The following is a 23256-nucleotide window of genomic DNA, read 5'->3' as shown; positions in this document are numbered from 1 at the left end:
GGAGGGAGACTGGCGGAGGGGAGGGAGGGAGAGAGGAGGAGAGACTGGATGGAGCGGAGGGTGAGAGACTGGAAGAGGGGGAGGGAGGGAGGAGGAGAGATGGGAGGAGGGGAGGGACGGAGGAGAGAGAAGAGACCAGAGCAGAGGACAGAGATGGACAACTTGATAAGGCCAATTTCACAGCTCAGTGAGCTGCCACGGACAGACAGAGTGTTTCATGCATATTTTTCATAAAAATGGTAAAGGAGACCCAGTCACTTGCATAGGCCTACACAGTCTTCAGGATACATATTGTGCAAAGGGACATTCATAGCCCCATTACATTGATTAGTTGATCTTCAACTGAACATATTAAAATAAAAAATCTATTGTTGTACAATGCTAATTTCACTTAGGCAGAATACAGACTGAAACAAATGTAATTAGTAGATTGACTGTGTCTTCTTCTAAACCCCATGTTTAAACAGGGGCTTAATCTATAGCCACACATTCCAGGTCTGATTTCCACTCCGCTTCTACTAACTCAGACTATTCTCCCCTCACTGAACCCACAGAACTAGATGAAACCGTGACCTGGGGGCTTAACGTGATAGTACAAAGCAGTCTGAGTCAGTCTAAAGGCTTAAGGCAGTTGCACATAATGACCTGCTTCCTCTGTCAAGACTGAGGAATTCAGCAGGATATAGTAGGCCTTTAGTTGTGCTACATTTGTTTTCCTCTGCCGCCCCACAGCAATCCTTCAGAAGATGCTGCTGAGATGTGCAGTATTGCTACTGGCAATTGTTTATGATATGAATGTTGATTAATGGCACATAAAACAAATGAACATCACAAAAAATCCTGATGCATGGTTTTTGTCAGGCTCTGAGGAGATCACAGACTACCAGCCGGGGTTGGAGATGTCTGCAAATAGATGTCTGCTTTACTCTGACGACTGACTGTATCGACGAAGCAGCGCTTTTCCCACCGACAAGAACTCACTCCTTTTCACACACCTCTAAGAGAGAGCAATAAAAAGGATCATAACATTTTCACAAACAAATATATAGGGTTTCATCAAATGCATCTAGATATGGGCAACCAATGCCTATGTATTGACCATGATGGGTCAAGGTCTAATAGGAGTTCAGATGTCTGGACACCAGGGGGAGCCAGTGTCATTTGTTTTTCTCACCGCAGTGTTCAGGGTCGCTTAGTATTGATCATGGGGATGCTTGTGGCTGATGCACTCTGAATGGAGACAGGCTGAGAAATCAGGAAGAAAGGCAGGGTCATTGACAATTAGAATATTGAGACTGGCGTCAGACCTCAAAACATGTGGTGAGGGATTGTCTGGAGCAAAGCAAGCACCTGTGATAGGCTACTTATCTACTACAGAGAATGGGGGAAAGAGAGAGAAAAATAATTGAGGGTCAAGAGAGAGAAAAATAAGGGGGGGGGGGTCAATTGTCCACAGGATTGACATTCTGGACATAGAACCTCATGGAAAGATTCAAATAGGAGCTCAAACCACACAAACCTAGACACATGCATTCAAATAATGTTAGAGCTACTGCCTGTGAAAGACCATTTTGCATGATAAACAAACTTCGAAAAACGCAAATCAGCTGTATACACGGCATGACATAACACCTGCTATGGAAAGCATCCAAGCAGAACAACAACCAGGAATACTATATTCTATATCTTTCAGCACCATATCAAGGCTGCAGGCTAAAGTTAAATCTAGACTTGGTTTCCTCTATTGTAATCGCTCCTCTTTCACCCCAGCTGCCAAACTAACCCTGATTCAGATGACTATCCTACCCATGCTAGATTACGAAGACATAATTTATAGATCGGCAGGTAAGTGTGCTCTCGAGCGTTTATAAAACCCTCTTAGGCCTCAGTCCCCCTATCTGAGATATCTACTGCAGCCCTCATCCTCCACATACAACACCCGTTCTGCCAGTCACATTCTGTTAAAGGTCCCCAAAGCACACACATCCCTGGGTCGCTCGTCTTCTCAGTTCGCTGCAGCTAGTGACTGGATCGAGCTGCAACAAACACTCAAACAGGACAGTTTTATCTCAATCTCTTAATTCAAAGACTCAATCATGGACACTCTTACTGACAGTTGTGGCTGCTTTGTGTGATGCATTGTTGTCTCTACCTTCTTTCCCTTTGTGCTGTTGTCTGTGCCCAATAATGTTTGTACCATGTTGTGTTGCTACCATGCTGTGTTGTTGTCTTAGGTCTCTCTTTATGGAGTGTTGTGTTGTCTCTCTTGTCATGATGTGTGTTTTGTCCTATATATATATATATATATATATATATATATACTATATTATATATTATTTATTTTATTTTGTATCCCAGGCCCCGTCCGCAGGGAGGCCTTTTGCCCTTTTTGGTAGGCCGTCAATTGTAAATAAGAAATTTGTTTTTCTTAACTGAACTTGCCTAGTTAAATAAAGGTTAATAAATAATAGTAAATATATTACACAAGAATGGGTAATCAAGCAAATTCTTAAAACACACACAGAGAGAGAGAGGAGTGAGAGAGAAAGAGAGAGAGAAGAGAGAGAGAGAGGAGAGAGGAGAGAGAGGAGGAGAGAGAGAAGAGAGAGAGAGAGAGAGAGAAGAGACGAGAGAGAAGAGAGAGAAGAGATGAGAGAGAGGAGGAGAGAGAGAGAGAGAGAGAGAAAGAGAGAGAGAGAGAGAGAGAGAACGAGAGAGAGAAAGAGGAGAGAGAGAGAGGAGAAAGAGAGAGAGAGGAGAGAAAGAGAGAGAGAGAGAGAGAGAGAGAGAGAGAGAGAGAGAGAGAGAGAGAGAGAGAGAGAGAGAGAGAGAGAGAGAGAGAGAGAGAGAGAGAGAGAGAAAGAGAGAGAGAGAGAGATAACATGTTTATTCCAGACAGCTAAGAGTTTGTTCTTTTCTGACATACTGTAAATGTTTAACAATGGCTCCCTGACATGAGAATGTCAGTGCAATTCTCCTGAAGTATTGCTGGAAAGTTGTTAAAACTAGGAGAGGCAAGAGATGTCAATGTCTCAGTCAATCCACCACATCACTAATCCTTGGAAAGCTATTAGATGCCACTAAAAGTTTTAACCTTATCCTACAGTATAACTTTAACTATCTTGGCTTATCCAGTTCACTCTCAGTGCTTGTCTTTGGCATACTTCAAGTTCTTACTCTCTCTCCAAGCCATCCTGGACAGAGCCAGGCCTGTGTAAGAGGCAGTCAGGCTGGATCTGGTCTGGTGGTTTTTCATGGTGAAGCTTGCCAGAAGATGGTTGGATAAGAATATTAGTGATCCAAACCAAATAAACAAGCCTTTGATTGCACAACATCCTATTTCTTAGGTAACTAACCTTAAGGCACATGCAGGTCTAAGTCACACAAATGTTGTTTTAGACACCAACTGTACAGACTACTCGACTGTGGCCCAAAACAGCACAAAGGGGTGAAGGAAAGGAAACCGGAGAGAGGAGAAGCAGGAGTCACAGAGAGAACATGGACAATAAGTACCCTGCTTCCGTTTCCAATGTCAGGCCAAGAAACATTCACCTCCTCACGGTCGCCTGCCCTCATGAAAAAGTACTACTGAATTATTACACAAAACCCATTCGTGCAGTAGTGTCTATGTAGAGACTTGTAGGGATTGTGTAGTAAATGTGTTTTTTCTGCAGTACTCCAGATACACAAGTAGAGTAAAAATCGAATCAAATGTTATTGGTCACATACACATATTTAGCAGGTGTTATTGCAGGTGTAGCGAAATGCTTGTGTTCCTAAAACTGTAGTGTTTCCAGTGATAATCAAGTAGAGATTTTTACTACTGACATTGATGTTGGTAGTATGTACAGTGCATTCGGAAACTATTCAGACCCCTTGACTTTTTCCACATTTTGTTACGTTACAGCCTTATTCTATAATGGATTAAATAAATGTTTTTTCTCATCAATCTAAACACAATACCCCATAATGACAAAGATAAAACAGTTTTTTAGACATTTTTGTTAATGTATTAAAAATTTAAATCTGAAATACCTTATTTACAGAAGTATTCAGACCCTTTGCTATGAGACTCGAAATTGAGCTCAGGTGCATCCTGTTTCCATTGATCATCCTTGAGATGTTTCTACAACTTGACTGGAGTCCACCTGTGGTAAATTAAATTAATTGACATGATTTGGAAAGACACACACCTGTCTAGATAAGGTCCCACAAACCAAGCCATGAGGTCGAAGGAGTTGTCTGTAGAGCTCCGAGACAGGATTGTATCAAGGCACAGATCTGGGGAAGGGTACCAAAACATTTTTGCAGCATTGAAGGTCCCCAAAGACAGAGTTGCTTCCTTCATTCTTAAATGGAAGAAGTTTGGAACCACCAAGACTCTTCCTAAAGCTGGCCTTCCGGCCAAACTGAGCAATGGGGGGAGAAGGAGCTTGGTCAGGGAGGTGACCAAGGTCCCGGTGGCAGAGCTCCATAGTTCCTCTGTGAAGATGGGAGAACTACCCAGAAGGACAATCATCTCTGCATCACTCTACCAATCAGGCCTTTATGGTAGAGTGGCCAGACGGAAGCCTCTCCTCAGTAAAAGGCACATGACAGCCCGCTTGGAGTTTGCCAAAAGGCACCTAAAGACTCTCAGACCATGAGAAACAAGATTCTCTGGTCTGATGAAACTAAGATTGAACTTTTTGGCCTGAATGCCAAGTGTCACGTCTGGAGGAAACCTGGCACCATCCCTATGGTGAAGCATGGTGGTGGCAGCCTCATGCTGTGGGGATGTCTTTCATCGGCAGGGGCTGGAAGACTAGTCAGGATCAAGGGAAAGATGAATGGAGCAAAGTACAGAGAGATCCTTAATGAAAACCTGCTCCAAAGCACTCAGGACCTCAGACTGGGGCAAAGGTTTACATTCCAACAGGACAACAACCCTAAGCACACAGCCAAGACAACGCAGGAGTGGCTTCGGGACAAGTCTCTGAATGTCTTGAGTGGCCCAGCCAGAGCCCAGACTTGAACACGATCAAACATCTCTGGAGAGACCTGAAAATAGCTGTGCAGCGACGCTCCCCATCCAACGTGACAGAGCTTGTAGCGTCATATCCAAGAAGCCTCGAGGCTGTAATCGCTGCCAAAGGTGCTTCAAAAAAGTACTGAGTAAAGGGTCTGAATACTTATGTAAATGTAATATTTCAGTTTTTTTTTTTTTATCAATTTGCAAACATTTATAGAAATCTGTTTTTGTCAAGTGGTCTGAATACTTTCCGAATGCACTGTAAGTAGTCACAAAACTACAGCCAGACTACACCGGCTTTTCGCAACCGCAGAAGAAGACAAAGCTGAAAGTAGTTGGTTGTTGTTAGCTAGCTACTGTTTTTGACAATCCCGAATGTAATCATCTTCCATCAATCGTCATCCTGTCTTTCATAGCTCATATGCTGGCACGACGTGTAAGCTTAACTTTCCTTTATGTTTTATGAATACTTTCATGTTGTTGTTTAGCCATTTATATAACTTTTACCAGATCAAAAAGATTGCTAGCCAAAACAGTATTGCGTTTAGCCTAGCTGTTTGCTATCCCCATTGAAATGTAGCTCTGTAGTATCCTCTGTTTTCGTCATGCTAGCTAATAAGTATGTGTGTTTGTATGCAAATGTACAGTATGTTCATATTGGTATACGTACCCATTCTACTTACTGTATGTCTTTCGACATGTTGCTAAGGAGGCCCTTCGACATAAGAAGACTGGATGCCATTGTTGGTAAGATTAAAATTGTTTATGAAATGTTTTTCTGTGTTGTCTTATGTGACCTCTTTTAGCAGATGGTTGATAATGGCTGTCCCTTGTGCATGACTTCATTTTCTATAAGGTCACATGGTGGAGAAGTGTGGCTGCGACAAAAAAGAGGATCTGAAGATAGTTAAGTCAAGGCCTCATTGGGATTAACATTACGTTTATATAAGCTTATTATTGTACTGTTTGATGATATAACTACAGTTAGAAACTTGAGGAAATAACATGTGCACTAGTCTAGGAGTGACGCAGTAGGTCAAAGGTTCCCAAACTGTTTTGGGCCGCGACCCCATTTTGATATCAAATGTATTTTGTGACCCCACAGAATGATGTAATCAACAGTCAATGTCTACTTTTTAAATTGATTCTATTACAAAACAGTCTGACAGTACTTTTGAAAGTACTTCAATCTGAAGAAGGTGTGGTTTGAAGTGACTGAAATGCATCAGAAAGGTATTAGGACATTTCAGAGTGGCCCAGCAACTGTGTAGAAAATAATATAGTTGGTGATGTTCTTTTTCCCCCAGTCTGATTTAGTGTCTGGTCTCATCCACTCTGTTCTAATGAGGCTTGTGGGTATTGTAGTGGGAAACAGAAGACACATCCGTATTCCTGAGAGTCTTATCTTTCAGCGATGGTGTCGTAGTATTTTATAGCTTAAACCATTCAAAAGATAGAGCCACATGTGTAGGAAGAAAACAGAAACTGCTCAGTTAATTACAACCACATCTAGTGGCTACTTCAGATCACTGACATAACCCCTGTTTCTTTTCACATAGATTTTTATTGGATTTCTCCAGCTCTATTGTCAACTAATTCAATAAATATGTCACCTTAGAAAACAAAAGCAGTTCATACGTTCTCGTAGATCATAATATTAACATCCTAGAATATGGGAAGGAAGGGAAGGTGTGTATTTCCTAATATTGACATAATGTACATGTTGAAACGTATACAGGGTTTCCTGTGAGAGTGCTTCCTGGCCCAAGACCGATTCACGTCCAGGTCTCAGGCATCAACACATATTGGAAGAGGTGGGCATCAGTAATCAGTTCTGTTATTGCATTTCACATTTTATTACCACGTGAATAAACGTGTTTCAAAATTACAGGACAGGTTTTCCAACATTAGTGTGTCGAGGTAAGTCGTGATCCACATTTCCTCTGAAACAACATCAATGTTCTTCCAACTTAATGCAAGGAGACGTTTAGCACACATACGCGCAAGGGAGATTCATACACATACGTTTTTTCATTTATTATCTTCTTTAAAGTTTTCCAGATGATTCAATAGACTGGGTCCAAAGGGACGGATATTCCATCAGTGGCTGAAACTGATTTAAATACCATGGACCAGTATCGGATTCATTTAGGCCATTTCCAGATCATATGTATACATTGGCCATTTCCAGATCATATGTATACATTGGCCATTTCCAGATCATATGTTTACATCGGCCATTTCAGATCATCTGTTTTATACATCGGCCATTTCCAGCATCATATGTTTACATTGGCCATTTCCAGATCATAATGTATACATTGCCTTTCCAGATCATATGTTGACCATTGGCCATTTCCAGATCATATGTATAACATTGCGCCATTTCCAGATCAGTATGTTTACAATCGGCCCATTTCCAGATCATATGTATACATTGGCCATTTCCAGATCATATGTTTACATCGCCATTTCCAGATCATTGTTTACATCGGCCATTTCCAGATCATATGTATCATTGGCCCATTTCCAGATCATATGTTTACATGGCCATTTCCAGATCATATGTATACATTGGCCATTTCAGATCATATGTTTACATCGGCCATTTCCAGATCATATGTATACATTGGCCATTTCCAGATCATATGTATACATCGGCCATTTCCAAATCATATGTTTACATCGGCCATTTCCAGAATCATATGTTTACATCGGGCCATTTTTCCAGATCATATGTTTACATTGGCCATTTCCAGATCATATGTATACATTGGCCATTTCCCAGATCATATGTATACATTGCCATTTCCAGGATCATATGTTTTTACATTGGCCATTTCCAGATCATATGTATACTTTGGCCATTTCCAGATCATATGTTTACATCGGCCATTTCCAGATCATATGTATACATCGGCCATTTCCCCCACTACAGTGCCGACATTTGACACAGAAGGTTGCATGAGTTTCAATGTCCTAGTGGTCAGATATACTCTATGCAGAAATGTAAAACTGTTTCCTTTATTCCCAACAAATTCGAACACCGTACATGTTTTTCCAGATATGTTTCAGGAGAGAGGTGGACACCCAAATCATTCTCTTGTACACCTTGGCATATAAAAGATGTGGAGTTAGTAAGGATTTTAGCTATATGTCTTTTGGACTTAAACATTTCAATAAGCGTGTTTTCTGACCCTGTATATAGTATGCTTACTTACTTACTTATTGTGTTCTTCATATTTTTTCTTATTTCTTGTGTTTTTTTTCTTCTAGTATTACATTGTTATTGATTATTGCATTGTTGGGTTTTGAATTTGCAAGAACTCCACATGTGACATTAAAACTTGAAACCTTTCCAATTCAGTAATTCAGAAAATGTTTGCCTCATTTGTGAGTAGGAAGTCTTTATTGGGTAGATTTAATTCATTTCTGAGTTGTTCAAATGATCTCATATTGTTGTCATCAAACATATCAGAGTCCATGAATACCTTTAGCTTCCCATTCTCTATTTCCAAAAGGTTTTCCGTTATTTAACAAATCCCCATTTGATCAAAGAGGGCTTGGGGTGATTGCATTCCAACAAAGCTCAGAGTAACTCCGGTTCTATGAACTAAACACGATCATTTGTATTTTATTTTAGAGTTTCTCTTGCGATGATCGTGAACTTCAGGAAACAACAGAGGGAGCACCCCCCTATCCACATCGATGGGACCGCAGTGGAGAAGGTGGAAAGCTTCAAGTTCCTCGGCGTACACATCACTGACAATCTGAAATGGTCCACCGACACAGTGTGGTGAAGAAGGCGCAACTTCCTCTTCAACCTCAGGAGGTTAAGAAATTTGGCTTGGCCCTAAGACCCTCACAAACTCGTACAGGTGCACAATTGAGAGCATCCTGTCGGGCTGTATTCAACGCCTGGTATGGCAACTGCACCACCCACAATCGCAAAGCTCTCCAGAGGGTGGTGTGGTCTGACCAACGCATTACCGGAGGCAAATTTCCTGCCCTCCTGGACACCTACAGCACCCGATGCCATAGGAAGGCCAAACAGATCATCAAGGACCTCAACCACCCGAGCCACTGCCTGTTCACCCCGCAATCATCCAGAAGGCGAGGTCAGTACAGGTGCATCAAAGCTGGGACCGAGAGATTGAAAAACAGCTTCTATCTCAAGGCCATCGGACTGCTAAACAGCCATTACTAGCACGTCAGAGGCGTCTGTCTATAGACATAGATTAGGAATCACTGGCCACTTTTAGAAATGGATCACTAGCCACTTTAATAATGTTCCGTATCTAGCATTACTCATCTCATATGTATAAACTGCACTCCACACTATTCTACAGTATCTTAGTCACTTTTAAATTGTGTTTACYTATGGKATCYCCCATTTCATATGTATATACTGTATTGTATTCTATACTACACCACTGACTGTTAAACAGCCATCTCCAGCACATCGGAGGCTGCTGCCTATAGACATAGATTAGGAATCACTGGCCACTTTAAGGAAATGAAACACTAGCCACTTTAATAATGTCTCCGTATCTTGCATTACTTGCATTACTCATCTCATATGTGTAAACTGTACTCTATACTATTCTCTATACTCTATACTATTCTACTTTGCCACTTTAATTGTGTGTAAATTTCACATCACACATCTCATATGTATGTACTGCACTCTATACTATGCCACTGTATCTTAGTCCAATGTCGCTCTGACATATATGTATATATATTCTTAATCCATTCCTTACTTAGATTTACGTGTATTTTGGGTATATGTTGTGAACTGTTAGATATTACTTCTTCGATATTACTGCACTGTCGGAGCTAGAAGCACAAGCATTTCACTACTCCCGCAATAACATCTGCTAAACACAAGGAATGTGAACAATAAAATGAGATTTTATTTTATTTGACCCCATTTTCAAATCAGGTGACCCCATATGGGACCGCGACCCATAGTTTGGGAAACGGTGCAGTAGTGAAACAAGACAATGTCAATAGTGATTTTGAATAAGCAAACAGCAGTAAATGTGTCCTTTTTTCAATAGTAATTCAAAAGGGTTTATGTAGGAATTTAAAACTAATCAGGAGCAATTCAGTAGTGATCAGTAGTGACAACACCACACACAGAAATGGCCACAGTAATTCTATAGGGATTGAGCAGGCACACAGCAATACTGTGTAGGCATTACGTAGTAATTCAATAGTTAACATGTTGGAATTGTGTTGGTTTTAGGTAATAGATACCCGAAAGCTCAGTAGTTACATAGTGGTCATTAAGGGAGAATTATGTACTGATTTGATTAGGAAATATGTAGTGTTCACCAGTAGTGAAACGTCCCAATTAGTAGTGATGAGTAGCAATTCTCTCTCTCTCTCTCTTTCTCGACACTGATGGACAGTTGCTTGGGTCTGAGTATTAGTATGTGTTTGTGTTGGTATCACTGATGACACTGTGGACATTCAGTCCAGTCGTCAAGCACTAATTGCCTGATGATGACCTCAGCCTCACCCGAAAGCAAGGCGTGACTGACACACACAAGACACCTGACTGTCTCCCAAACACAAGCAACACATGATCCCATGGTCCAGCCCTCCAGCAGAATGGAAGCCCAGGGCCCTGCGCTCCGTTATTCAATACCCCTAATCCCAGGGATTACACACCATATAATCTACCCATCAAAAAACATTTGTGTCCCGGCATGGCTCACCAGGCCAGCCGAGCACACTCACAGTCTCCACACACACGCACACACACACACACACACACACGGGCTGAAATGATGAATGTGGTATTTTCTTTGTCCCCTACTCTCTTTATGAGGGGGGTTGTTTGTAAATAATGAGAAACGAGTGGAACACCGAGAGATGCAGGGGGAGAGAGGTCCACGCAGAGATAGGGAGGGGAAAGAGGGACAAAGAGAGAGGGGGGCAGGGGGCACAGAAAATGTGAAAAAGGTGGATGGAGAGACAGGTGGATGTAGAGACAGAAAGAGCAGAGAGACGGAAGAGTGAGGCAGAGATTGAGGGAGAAATTGTGTAAAGATGAGAGAGAGAGAGAGCGAGAGAGAGCGAGAGAGAGAGAAAGAGAGATAGACAACACTTTATGTAGACGTAATGACATTTGAAATGTCTTAATTCTTTTGGAAATGTTGTGAGTGTAATGTTTACAGTTAACTTTTTATTGTTTATTTCAATATTGTTGTATTTCACTTGCTTTGGCAATGTAAACATACTTTTCCCAATAAAAACCCTTACATTGAAATTGAATTGAGAGAGAGAGAGAGAGAGAGAGAGAGAGAGAGGGGGAGAGACACACACAAATATTAACTGCCACTCTAATGAGGTCTGTAGGAATGCTGTCCAGCTGCCATCTGAATCACACCCAATAACAGATAAAAAAAACTGCTCTGTTATTGTCCTGTACTCGTTCTCTCGCTCCGTCGTTCTGTACAGTTTGCACATTCCTCCTCTGCCTACTGTGGGTCCCGAGTCCCGGTAATGACGTGTGTGTGTGTGTGTGTGTGTGTGTGTGTGTGTGTGTGTGTGTGTGTGTGTGTGTGTGTGTGTGTGTGTGTGTGTGTGAAAAAAAGCATTCAACCTGCACTCTTTGTTTGACATGGACAGGAAACCGTTGAAGAGAGTTTTCATGATGTCTTGCACACATTCAAGGCCCCCAATACCAGAGGCAGCAAAGCGTCGCCACAGCACTATCGATCCTCCCCTTTGGAGGTTGTTGTCTTCTTTGAATGCTTCATTTGGTCATTGGTAAACACAGGATTCCTGGGGAAAATGTTCATTCATTAATTAAACAAAATTAGAGCTCTTTGGCAACACAGATCAGCGCTGTGTTCACCGACAACCAAATGAAACATTCAATGTAAAGAACCTTCTCCCTACAATCAAACATGGGGGAGGTTTGCTGCCTCCAGTGTTCAAACCGGTGTCCAAAAACTGGGTCTTCATTGAAGGTTGTGGGTCTGCCAGCAGGACAATGACCCCAAACACACATCAAAAGGCACCCAGGAATGGTTCAAGAAGAAACGCAGGACTGTTCTGGAGTAGCCAGCGAAGAGTCCAGATCTGAATCACATCCAATACCTATAGCTAGATCTGAAAACAGCAGTTGGTGGAGGTCAAACCTTCAAAAATGGAAGAATTAGAGCAATTTGCTACTGAAAAGTGGGCCAAATTGCCAGTAGAAAGGTGCAGCAAGCTCACTGAGGGATACAATAAGCATTTGTCAGCAGTTATCTTTGCCAAAGGTTGTGCAATCAAGTCTGCCTCCAACCTCCTCGCTGCCTGCCCCCAAACTACTCTCTGCTTGCCCCCAACCCACACTCTGCTTGCCCCCAACCCACACTCAGCTCAGGTGCTCTAATGTGCTGCTGAAACTGAGTGATGTCTAAGTGACGTGTCTGCCCATACGGATGTCTGCTTTGTGGTACATAGAGAAGTCAGGAGTGTAACCACACCAAGCATCCCAAACCCATAGATCTAGAAATACAGTTGAAGTCGGAAGTTTACACCTTATCCAAATACATTTAAACTCAGTTTTCACATTTCCTGACATTTAATCCAAGTAAAAATTCCCTGTCTTAGGTCAGTTAGGATCACCACTTTATTTTAAGAATGTGAAATGTCAGAATAATAGTAGAGAGAAATATTTATTTCAGCTTTTATTTCTTCCATCACATTCCCAGTGGGTCAGAAGTTTACATACACTCAATTAGTATTTGGTAACATTGTCTTTAAATTGTTTAACTTGGATCAAACATTTTGGATAGCCTTCCACAAGTTTCCAACAATAAGTTGGGTGCATTGTGGCCCATTCCTCCTGACAGAGCTGGTGTAACTGAGTCAGGTTTGAAGGCTTGCTTGCTCGCACACGCTTTTTCAGTTCTGCCCACAAATGTTCTATGGGATTGAGGTCAGGGCTTTGTGATGGCCACTCCAATACCTTGACTTCGTTGTCCTTAAGCCATTTTGCCACAACTTTGGAAGAATGCTTGGGGTCATTGTCCATTTGGAAGACACATTTGCGACCAAGCTTTAACTTCCTGACTGATGTCTTGAGATGTTGCTTCAATATATCCACATAATTTTCCTACCTCATGATGCCATCTATTTTGTGAAGTGCACCAAGCCTCCCCCTATTTCCTCTAAACATAACGATGGTCATTATGGTCAAACAGTTCTATTTTTGTTTCATCAGACCAGAGGACATTTCTCCAAAAAGTACAATCTTTGTCCCTATGTGCAGTTGCAAACCGTAGTCTGGCTTTCTTATGGCGGTTTTGGAGCAGTGGCTTCTTCCTTGCTGAGCGGCCTTTCAGGTTATGTCAATATAGGACTCGTTTTACTGTGGATATAGATACTTTTGTACCTGTTTCCTACAGCATCTTCACAAGGTCCTTTGCTGTTGTTCTGGGACTGATTTGCACTTTTCGCACCAAAGTACGTTCATCTCTAAGAGACAGAACGCGTCTCCTTCCTGAGCGGTATGACGGCTGCGTGGTCCCATGGTGTTTATACTTGTGTACTATTGTTTGTACAGATGAACGTGGTACCTTCAGGCGTTTGGAAATTGCTCCCAAGGATGAACCAGATTTGTGGAGGTCTACCATTTTTTTTCTGAGGTCTTGGCTGATTTCATTTGATTTTCCCATGATGTCAAGCAAAGAGGCACTGAGTTTGGAGGTAGGCCTTGAAATACATCCACAGGTACACCTCCAATTAACTCAAATGATGTCAATTAGCCTATCAGAAGCCATGAGAAGCCATCATTTGCTGTAATTTTCCAAGCTGTTTAAAGGCACAGTCAACTTAGTGTATGTAAACTTCTGACCCACTGGAACTGTGATACAGTGAATTATAAGTAAAATAATATGTCTGTAAACAATTGTTGGAAAAATTACTTGTGTCATGCACAAAGTAGATGTCCTAACCGACTTGCCGAAACTATAGTTTGTTAACAAGAAATGTGTGGAGTGGTTGAAGAACGAGTTTTAATGACTCCAACATAAGTGTATGTAAACTTCCGACTTCAACTGTACATCCTTCTTTTCTTCCATCCATCCATTTGCTGATCTAACTGTCAGATTGATGTTAGCTGTCAGAGGGGTCAGTAGCAGGTCAGCAGTCTCCTGTGGGAATATGTAAAGTGGAACCTGTGGGCTGGAGGGATACAATGAAAGGAAAGAGTGATGCAGCAGGATATGGGGATGGAGTGTAAATGATGGAGGGAAAGGGGGAAGGAAAGACACACACACAGAAAACCTAGTTGGATTGTGGATACAAAGGGTTAAATAGCAGTAAAACATAAGCATAGGATGCCTGGGAAACGATAGTCACCTTTTCCCATAATATTCCAAGTTGTGATCCCACAGGAGCTCCTGACACAACAGGTTCCCAGGCATGACCCTGAGCCGGACAGCAGGGCCAAGGTGACAACCTGCCTCTTCCCAGGGTCTTGCTCTGCTGCGTCTACCACTACCACCACTCCGGAATGTTCTGCTGCGGAATTCTAAACAGGAAATGGTATGTTTCCATCCAGTGTTCTGTATGTGAATGTCTTTGTGTTTCTCTTTGTGTCTGCGTGTGTCTGTGTGTGGGGGGGGCACTCCTCCGAGTCATCTAGCTTGTTCTTACAGTAGCTGCCCACTAAATCAAACCAAATCAAATGTATTTATATAGCCCTTCTTACATCAGCTGATATCTCAAAGTGCTGTACAGAAACCAGCCTAAAACCCCAAACAGCAAGCAATGCAGGTGTAGAAGCACGGTGACTCGTAAAAACTCCCTAGAAAGGCTGGAAGCTAGGAAGAAACCTAGAGAGGAACCAGGCTATGAGGGGTGGCCAGTCCTCTTCTGGCTGTGCCGGGTGGAGATTATAACAGAACATGGCCAAGATGTTCAAATGACAGGAAGATCACGTCAGTGACTCAACCCACTCAAGTGACGCACCCCTCCTTCCATGGAAGAGCACCAGTAAGCCAATGACTCAGCCCCTGTAATAGGGTTAGAGGCAGAGACTACAAATCAACACGGAAGCAAAACATATAACACAGCTGACATTCGTATAGCAACACATTGTATAACACAACTGACATTCTTATAGCAACACATTGTACAACACAGCTGACATTCTTATAGCGACACATTGAATAACACAGCTGACATTCTTATAGCGACACATTGNCTTATAGCGACACATTGAATAACACAGCTGACATTCTTATAGCGACACATTGAATAACACAGCTGACATTCTTATAGCAACACATTGTACAACACTCTAAATCAGTATATCCTGACTCCCTATGGTGTTAAGGAAGAAGACAAACCAATGTTAACCAGTCTGTTACATAACAGGGGTGAGAGAGAACAGGCTGAATTGGAAGATAAAAATATCAAATAAACATCTAGCATAACAGATCTTGGACAAGCATTTCATTTGTTAATATGATTGTCTTTGACAGCCTGCGACCAGATGAGGAAGTGAACCAAACATATGACTGGGCAGTGGCGCAGCCTTGGGTGGGCCTGGGAGGGCATAGGCCCACTAGGGAGCCAGGTCCACCCACTGGGGAGCCAGGCCCAGCTAATCATAATGAGTTTTTCCCCACAAAAGGGCTTTATTACAGACAGAAATACTCCTCAGCACCCCCCTCCCCCTCCTCAGATGATCCCGTAGGTGAAGAAGCCAGATGTGGAGGTCCTGGGCTGGCATGGTTACACGTGGTCTGCGGTTTTGAGGCCGGTTGGATGTACTGCCTAATTATCTAAAATGAAGTTGGTGGCGGCTTATGGTAGAGAAATTAACATTAAATTCTCTGGCAACAGTTCTGTTGGACATTCCTGTAGTCAGTATGCCAATTGCACGCACTCTCAAAACTTGAGATGTCTGTGGCATTGTGGTGTGTGGAAAAACTGTACATTTTAGAGTGGCCTTTTATTGTCATTACCTGTGTAATGATCATGCTGTTTAATCAGCTTCTTGATATGCCATACCTGTCAGGTGGATGGATTATATTGTCAAAGGAGAAATGCTCACTAACAGGGGTGTAAACAAATTTAAGAGAAATAAGCTTTTTGTACACATGGAACATTTCTGGAATCTTTTTATTTCAGCTCAAGAAACATGGGACCAACACTTTACATAATTTCTATATATTTTTGCTCAGTATAGTGGAACGTGGTTATGAGTATATTAAATGAATTAGAAGAGTTGATAAGGGAGGGGAAACGTAATCTGTAATACTATCGCTTTGTCAGTTTGTTTTGGCATTGGTGTTGTTTTGGAGAGATCTGCCCAGTTACAACACTAGATTATGTTTAGTCTTCATAAAATAAAACCAACACCAGAAGCAAACACCCAGACCAACAGACCGGTGTCATATTAATGGGCCGGTTCCTCTAGAAAACACAGAAAGAACCTCTCCTCAGGTGACAAGTTTTCAAAAAACATATTATACATATTAACCATGTCCCATCCTCTACCCTCTGGCCACTTAATTAGAATGTACACGTCTACGTGTGAATTGAAAATGTTATTTTTTTTGCATATACCCTAACTTCAGCTGAGAGCATGGTCCCAGCCAGGATCAACCATTATCAACAGCCAACCCGGAAGCAATTAGGGTTAAGTGCCTTGCTCAAGTACAGATCAAAAGATTTTTCACCTTGTCAGCTCTAGGATTTGAACTAGTGACCTTTTGTTTACTGGCCCAACGCTCTAACCGCTAGCCTAAATGCCACTACTTCATTGCCTGTAGAACCCCTGGAAAAACAGATCCTTTCCTCTGGCTTTGACCAGTCACACACACACACACACACACACACAGAGAGAACACCCTGTGATGTGACTAAACAACCCACCGTTACCCAACAGCATTCATTAGCATTTGATAATTATGCTAAACAAGGTTCAGAGTAAACGACACAGAACAGCCACCCGTAATGAAGAATTCATATTCAGAGCCTCACTCTGTTTACGTGGCGACAGGGGACACAGGCTGCTCAGGGCATTGATATTCTTCACCATGGAGATGGTGCAACATAGGGACGAGGGATGAGGAGAGAGGATTTACAGTGCCTTCAGAAAGTATTCACAACCCTTGAAAAAAATGTTTGTGTGTGTTACAAAGTGGGATTAAAATTGATTTAAATTGTCATTTTTGGTCAACGATCTACACAAAATACTCTGTAATGTCAAAGTGGAAGAAAAATTCTAACATTTATAAAACATTTATGAAAATAAAACGCTAATATATCTTCATTAGATAAGTATTCACCCCCTTGAGACAATACATGTTAGAAACACATTTGGCAGTGATTACAGCTGTGAGTCTTTTTGGGTAAGTCTCTAAGAGCTTTGCTCACCTGGATTGTACATTATTTTCCCATTATTCTTTAAAACATTCTTCAAGCTCTGTCAAGTTGTTGCTAGAAAACAATGTTCAAGTCTTGTCATAGATTTTGAAGCCCATTTAAGTCAAAACTGTAACTAGGCCACTCAGGAACATTCAATGCCGTCTTGGTAAGCAACTGTAGATTTGGCCTTGTGATTTAGGTAGTTGTCCTGCTGAAAGGTGAATTTATCTCCCTGTGTTTCTTTTTATCCTAAAAAAAAATCCATAGTCCTTGTCGATGACAAGCATACCCATAACATGATGTAGCCAGCACCATGCTTGGAAATATGAAGAGTGGTACTCAGTGATTTGTTGTGTTGGATTTGCCCCCAAAATAACACTTTGTATTCTGGACAAAAAAAACAAATTGCTTTGCCACATTTATTTTGCAGTATTACTTAAGTGCCTTGTTGCAAACAGGATGTATGTTTTGGAATCTTTTTATTCTGTACTGGCTTCCTTCTTTTCACACTGTCATTAAGGTTAGTATTGTGGAGTAACTACAATGTTGTTGATACATCCTCAGTTCTCATAACACAGCCATTAAACTCTGTAACTGTTTTAAAATCACCATTGGCCTCATGGTGAAATCACAAAGCAGTTTCCTTCCTTTCTGGCAACTGTACACATGACAAGTGACACAGTGGCAAGGTCACCATAGGTAGGTCTGTGTGACATTAAATCCTGCTGATATTGGTGAAGCAAGGGGACAGCCTCCATGGCCTTTGAAGATGTCTCTATTTCTCCTATATTCGTATGGACACACAAATACATTTTAGTAATTTAGCAAGCACTCTTATCCAGAGCAATACACAGTAGCGAGTGGAAGCATTTTCATACTTTTTTCGTACTGGTCCCCCGTGGGAATTAAACTAACAACCCTCGCTTTGCAAGCATCATACTCTACCAAATGAGCTACACGGGACAGCACACACACAGTGATATTGTACACAATGTATACATTCAGAGAAAGTAGAACACAACAGTATACAGATCCAATGAAATGTGTTATGTTATTGTGAGCACAGCAGATTCATCATTGTATTACACTTTGTTACAGATTGAGCCTGGTGGCCTTGGTCCATGAATAAATCACAGTGAGGGCTGTATTTCTGCTCTTGCTGCTTCAGAGAGAGAGAGAGAGGAGAGGCATGTGATGCACCACTGAAAGACCAGATAATGAGACAAAAGCGAGACTACTGAGCCTCACCTTTATCAATTCAATTTAATGGGCTTTATTGGCATGGGAAGCATATGTTAACATTGCCAAAGCAATAGAACTAGATAATAAGCAAAAGTGAAATAAACAATACAAATTAACAGTAAACATTATACTCACAAAAGTTCCAAAAGAATAAAGACATTATAAATGTCATATTATGTGCAAATAGTTACAAAAGGTAAAATAAATAAACAGAAATATGGGTTGAATTTACAATGGTGTTTGTTCTTCACTGGTTGCCCTTTTCTTGTGGCAACAGAAACAAGGTGCTGTGATGGCACCTTGTGCTATTTCACCCAGTAGATATGGGAGTTGTTAGCGAGGGTTGTTAGTTTTTCAAATTCTTTGTGGATCTGTGTAATCTAAGGGAAATATGTGTCTCTAATATGGTCATACATTTGGCAGGAGGTTAGGAAGTTCAGCTCAGTTTCCACCTCATTTTGTGTCCAGTGTGCACATAGCCTGTCTTCTCTTGAGAGTCAGGTCTGCCTACGGCGGCCTTTCTCAATAGCAAGGCTATGCTCACTGTCTGTACATAGTCAACGCTTTCCTGAAGTTTGGGTCACTCACAATGGTATGGTATTCTGCCACTGTGTACTCTCTGTTTAGGGCCAAATAGCATTCTAGTTTGCTCTGTTATTTGTTAATTATTTCCAATGTGTCTATCAGGAAACAAGGTAAGACCCAGATGCAGACACGTCGAGAAAAAGAGAGACTGGGAAAAGCAGGAGCTGAGAACAACAACGCTGGTTGACTCGACAAACAAGACGAACTGGCAACGGACTAACAGAGAACACAGGTATCTAATTCTAATTCTTGTATAAAATGAATGAGTAAAGATGAAACTATTTGTGAAATTATGTAAGGTGATGATAAACCTTAAATGAAAGAGAATTGTATTCCCTTTAAAGTTTAACTAAGTCATTGGCCCACCCCCGTGAGCACAGACATGATCTGGCGTCATAGACCCGCCTTTTCTATTGTTACAAATAAAAAAAACGAAATCCTCTTCGGACCACGCGTTGGTTGAGTTTGGACCACAAAAACCTCAGTATGGGCCTCCCGGGTGGCGCAGTGGTCTAAGGCACTGCATCGCAGTGCTAGCTGTGCCACCAGACACTCTGGGTTCGAGCCCAGGCTCTGTCACAGCCGGCCGCGACCGGGAGGTTCATGTGGCGATGCATAATTGGCCTAGCGTCGTCCGGGTTAAGGAGGGTTTGGCTGGTAGGATAATAATTACTAGTCTGCAGCGAGAAATTATGTCAGTCTGAGGACAGCGCCTCACCCACTTCCTGCATTAACATGAATTCATAACCTGCACAGGTGTCACAAAACTCAAAAATAGTGATCAAATAAATCACTTACCTTTGAAGATCTTCATCTTTTTGTAATCCAAAGGGTCCCAGTTACACAATGAATGGTAGTTTTGTTCGATAAAGTCCTTCTTTATATCCCAAAAATGTCTGTTTATTTGGCGCGTTTGATTCAGAAATACACCTGTTCCAACTCGCCCAACATGCCTACAAAGGAATTCATTCACGCGCGCCAAAAGACTAGAGTCCTTCTGAGGGATACTTCGAAAGAATACGAATACTTCTTAATTTTTCAAAAAACAAGCATGAAACAATTTCTAAAGACTGTTGACATCTAGTGGAAGCCATAGGAACTGCAATCTGGGTCCTAATTATTAGACTTTCCTATAGAAAAGCATTGAAAAGTCCAATGACCTCAACAACAAAAAAAATCCTGGATGGATTGTCCTCTGTGTTTTGCCTGCCAAATCAATTATGTTATACTCACAGACATTATTTTAACCGTTTTAGAAACTTTGGAGTGTTTTCTATCCAACACCATGCATATGCATATCCTAGCTTCTGGGCCTGAGTAACAGGCAGTTTACTTTTTGCACCTCAGTCATCCAAACTTCCGAATACTGCCCCCTAGCCTTAAAACGTTTTTTTCCCCCAAGGTTGCTGTTGACACATATGCCACGGTAGTTATTGGGGTCAAATTTGTCCCCACTTTTGTGGATTGTGCTAATCAGTCATTGGTTCCAAATATTTGGGAAGATGCCAGAGCCATGTTAAAGAGTTTAAGTATAGCTAATTGGAATTTGTGGTCTGTATATTTTATCATTTCATTGAGGATACCATCAACACCACATGCCTTTTTGGGTTGGAGTTTATATTCTGGCCTGTAGTTCATTCAATGTAATTGGAGAATCCAGTGGGTTCTGGTAGTCTTTAATAGTTGATTCTAAGATTTGTATTTTATCATGTACTGTATATGTTTTTGCTGTTTGTTCTTTTTTATAGGGCCAAAAAGATTGTAGAAGCGGTTTACCCATAAATCTCAATTTTGGATAGATCACTCTTTGTGTTGTTATTTGTTTAGTGTTTTCCACTTCTCCCAGAAGTGGTTAGTCTATGGATTCTTCAATTACATTGAGCTGATTTCTGACATGCTGTTCCTTATTCTTCTGTAGTGTATTTCTGTATTGTTTTAGTGATTCACCATAGAGAAGTTGTAGGCTCAGGTTTTCTGGGTCTCTATGTTTTTGGTTGGATAGGTTTCTTCAATTTTGCATTCTTCATCAAACCATTTGTCATTGTTGTCAATTTTCTTCAGTTTTCTCTTTGAAATGTTTAGATTTGATAGGAAAGCTGAGAGGTCAAATATACTGTTTAGGTTTTCTACTGCCAAGTTTACACCTTCACTATTACATTGAAACGTTTTGTCCAGGAAGTGATCTAAAAGGAATTGAATTTGTTGTTGCCTAATTTATTTATTTTTTGATTTCACGGTACTTTCCATCCATCTATAGCATTTCTTAATATTATTCAGTTCCTTTGGCTTTGATGCCTCATGATTCCTCTGTTCAAGTAGACTGGGATTTTGCTGTGATCTGATAGGGGTGTCAGTGGGTGAATGCTCTGAGAGACTCTGGGTTGAGGTCAGTGATAAAGTAGTCTACAGTACTACTGCCAAGGGATGAGCTATAGGTGTACCTAACGTAGGAGTCCCCTCGAAGCCTACCATTGACTATGTACATACCCAGCGTACGATAGAGCTGCAGGAGTTGTGACCCGTTTTTGTTGCTTATGATGCCGTAGTTGTGCCATGGGGGAGGGAATGGGGGAGGGAATGCTGTCACCTCCAGGTAGATGTTTGTCCCCATGTGTGCTGAGGGTGTCAGGTTCTTGTACAATTCTGGCATTTAGGTCGCCACAGACTAGTACATGTCCCTGTGTCTGGGAATTATTGATCTCCCCATCTAGGATAGAGAAGCTGTCATTATTAAAGTATGGGGATTCTATTGGGGGGATATAGGTAGCACACAGGAGGACATTTTTCTCTGTTGAGATCGTTTCCTTTTGAATTTCTAGCCAAATGTAAAATGTTCCTGTTTTGATTAATTTAATGGTGTGAGTTGGGTCTGCTCTATACCAAGTTAGCATACTCCTTGAGTCCCTTCCCTGTTTCACACCTGGTAGTTTGGTGGATGGGACTACCAGCTCTCTGTAACCTAGAGGGCAACCAGTGAGTCCATCTCCTCTATACCATGTTTCTTGTAGGATGACAATGTATCTATTTATGATTTCTCCTCTGTACCATGTTTCATGTAGGATAACAATGTCTGTATTTCTGATTTCTTTGGTGAAGTCCAGGTTCCTGCTCTTTAGGCCAAAGGAAGATTACCTCATGGCTGTGATATTCCAGGATGAGATAGTAAAGTCTTTGTGTTCCATAAACTGTCCAATGTTGTTAGTCGTGTGATTTGGCCTCAGACCAATACGTGTGAGCAGAGCCTGCTGAGCTTCTGGTACATGCCATTGGCTTGTAAGAGTAGGGGTTGGGCCTGTTTGCCAGCCCACGGCCTGGGCGTATGTGTGACTTTTATGTTGAGGCCCTCTTAGCGGGAGTGGGGGGATGGGGTGGGCAGAAGGGGCATAGGTCTGATCTGATGGCGCCTAAATGGGGTATGGGCATGGCTGACTTGGGGGGGGTCCTCTCGGCGTGGGTCCTCTATGTGTAGGTCCGGGGGGGGTCCCGCAGGTCTGGGAGAGTGTCTCGCTGGTCTAGGCGGGGTGTCTGTTGATCTGTTGCTTCTGTATGAGGGGCTGGGGCTGCGGTTGACGGCGAATTCCTTTAGGATCCAGTCGAAGGTGGGTCTGTTCATGTCCAGGGTGGAGTGGTGGGTCAGGTAGACATTTGGTTTTGAGGCACAGTCACGGGAAATACTTGCGTTTACCCTCTGTATGGTAGCAGGGTGGAAGTATTTCCGTGGTAGCAGGTTGGAGATAGTTGGGAAAGTAGAAGTAGCAGGTTGTAGCAGGTTGGGAAAGTAGAAGAAGCTTTTTCAATCCCTCCCTTGAGTGCTGTGGCCACCCTTTCCTTTTGTGGTCTCAGGTTGTTTGTGCCTGTGTATATTATTATGTGGCTGGGTGACTCTAGTTGGTTCTCAGACAGAAGGTGTTTGGACACCAGAGTTTAGACACTGTGTATTCTGGAAAAAGTGTATTTTCTTGTATGTATTTCCCGTTTGAGTCCATAAGGAGTACAATCTGTGGCTTGTGTATGTCCTCAGTGGGTGT

The 23256-nt window shown here is 41.9% G+C and overlaps 2 long non-coding RNA genes across 2 annotated transcripts; one reads left to right on the top strand and one right to left on the bottom strand.

Moving 5' to 3' along the window:
• Positions 1-63: 63 nt before the first annotated feature.
• Positions 64-5844, bottom strand: LOC111975420 (uncharacterized). Its single transcript, XR_002878843.2, has 3 exons — positions 5682-5844; positions 1175-1245; positions 64-997 (listed from the first exon to the last, which is right to left on the bottom strand). It is a non-coding gene; the product is annotated as an uncharacterized lncRNA (long non-coding RNA).
• Positions 5337-11285, top strand: LOC111975418 (uncharacterized). The gene is made up of 4 exons (XR_002878841.2): positions 5337-5447; positions 5721-5758; positions 6750-6825; positions 8655-11285. It is a non-coding gene; the product is annotated as an uncharacterized lncRNA (long non-coding RNA).
• Positions 11286-23256: the final 11971 nt, after the last annotated feature.

This window comes from Salvelinus sp. IW2-2015, linkage group LG16 (genome assembly GCF_002910315.2).
Source record: "Salvelinus sp. IW2-2015 linkage group LG16, ASM291031v2, whole genome shotgun sequence".
NCBI classification, from domain to species: domain Eukaryota; kingdom Metazoa; phylum Chordata; class Actinopteri; order Salmoniformes; family Salmonidae; genus Salvelinus; species Salvelinus sp. IW2-2015.
Note: the sequence above shows the minus strand (reverse complement) of the source record. Positions and strands in the feature narration are given on the sequence as shown.